The following is a 2,313-nucleotide window of genomic DNA, read 5'->3' as shown; positions in this document are numbered from 1 at the left end:
CTGCCTTCCTTCCCCCGCTCCCCCCCTCCTTCCTTCCTTCCTTCCTTCCTTCCTTCCTTCCTTCCTTCCTTCCTTCCTCCTCCTTCCTCCCTCCCTCCCTCCCTCCCTCCCTCCCGCATTCCATAGCACAATTTTCGCTGATTTTGCACAAGGAGCGGAGCCGCCATCGCACCTCCCTTTGCTGCGCAGCCGCATTTTGACCAGCGGCTTTGCCCGATTTCCCCTGCGGATTCGTGATCCTGCTTTTTGAGGATCACGAAACTGCGGGGAAATTGGGCGAAGCCGCAGGTCAAAATGCAGCCGCGCGCTCTAAGAGTGGAAAATTGACTGATGGAAACGGGGCAAAGGGAGGCGCGACGGCGGCACAGCTCCTGGTGGGAAATCAGCCTGTCCTTCCCAGTAACTCTTGTCTTCTCATGATGTCACCAAAGTACGATAGCCTCAGTTTGGCCGTCTTAGCTTCTAGGGAGCGTTCAGGCTTGATAGGACCGAGAACTCACTTTATTTGCCCTTTTGGCAGTCCACGGTATCCGTAAAACATGTCCTTCAATGCCACATTTCCAATAAAGTTTGAGTCAAGCGGCACCTTTGAGACCAACAAAGTCTTAGTTGAAGTGTAAGCTTCCGTGTGCTTACATCAGATCTCGTTCAGAGCTTTGGAACGTGGTCACCGTTTTTCCTGCAAGAAGGACGTGAGTGCATCGGGATGCCGAGGCATGATCCAGATGTAGTAGATTGCACATTTCTTTTCTTTGCACACCATCGAGGAGATCAATATTAAATTAATCCCAGAGTTTTTGCAACCGTGGAGCGAGAAATCACAGATGAGTTTGGCGTTGCTCCTTTTTTTGCATCGCTTTCAATTTCCTTAATACACCGGGAAAGACGAAATCGCGTCTTTCCCTTGCTGATTGATGGTTTGGCGATGCAGAAAATTTACAAATAAGCGTGTCTCTTGCTGATGGGGAGGCGAGCGGAGAAGAGCGAACCGAGCTAATTTGGTTGCTTGCAAGTTAAACATTCATAATGCTTCAGAGTTTAGTCCCCCTTTAAATTATTAATAGGTCTCCTTGGCCTTATTCCAGCGTTTTATATAATTTTAATGCCTTCTGGAGATTGATGGTGTTATGTACGTGGACCGCCACCAGGGGTCCGCGGAACAGGCCAGAGCTTGGATCCGAGAACAATGGAAACTTTGGATCCTGGATCCCCCAGCCCCGCCCAATAGCCACCTTGGCGGGACATCCAAACCCTCCAATGGGAATGGGGGGTTGCTGGGTGGATATGTATATAGTTGGCCCTGTTGGCCGTTAGAGTTAGTCTTTGTTTGTGTTAAGTACAATAAACGTGTTCTACAGTATGTCATCGTTCGAGTCCTCCATGCGGCGAACATAGTACTTTTCAGATGGATCCCAGGTTGTTTTGCAATTGAGTCCGGTGTAGTCTCAGGATTCAGCTCTGACGGGATGGCCCCCACCCACCACAGCTTAAAGTAGATGGTGACAGCCCAAAAGTGCTTCAAAAAAAGATCCCAATAAAGGAAAACTGTATTCTGACTGCGTTCAATTGATGAGACATCTTACAGCATTTTGCCCTATGTAGAATCATCAGGAACTTCCTCTCCATAACGTTTTCATAGAATCATAGAGTGTTAGAGTTGGAAGGGACCTTGCAGGTCATCTAGTCCAACCCCTTGCACTCTGCAGGAGCAGAGCCGAAAGACAGCCCTACAACATACCCGAAAGATGGTTATCCAGCCTCCGCTTGGAAACCTCCAGCGAAGGAGCATCCACCACCTCCCGAGGCAGACGGTTCCACTGCGACCCACCTGAATAGAATTTCAGGCAGTTAATTTATTTATTTCCTCTACTGATGGGGGTTTTCTTAATATTTAATGCATATGTTTCTTATTACCAGGGGTCATTTCGTAGAAAAAGAGGTGCAGGAGCTCATTATCATAACTTATTAGCATAACTTATTTGCATATGCCCCACCCCCTGACGCCTCCGGAAGTGTGTCAGAAGGCAACACCCACTGCTCAGGCTCCACTGGACTGTTTTGGATTGGTAGCTATTGGGGGAGGGACATGCAGATCTGTCCTCGCAGAGGAGGGAGAGCTTGTACCTGAATAAAACTTGGTCTTAAAGGTGCCACTGGACTGTTTTGGACTGGGGGCCCGGTGGGGGGGTCTCTGCAACTTACCTGGCTGCTTCTTGCTCTGACTGAGGGCTGCTGGGAACAGGGGGTGGGGCTTGTTGCATGTGCCCGCCCCCTGGGCTCTTTACTGCCGAAGCTCCGCTCCTGTGCGCGCCT

This window comes from Gekko japonicus, unplaced genomic scaffold (genome assembly GCF_001447785.1).
Source record: "Gekko japonicus isolate JY-2015 unplaced genomic scaffold, Gekko_japonicus_V1.1 scaffold1774, whole genome shotgun sequence".
NCBI lineage: Eukaryota > Metazoa > Chordata > Lepidosauria > Squamata > Gekkonidae > Gekko > Gekko japonicus.
The sequence above is the reverse complement of the archived record's forward strand: the minus strand, read 5'-3'. Positions refer to the sequence as shown.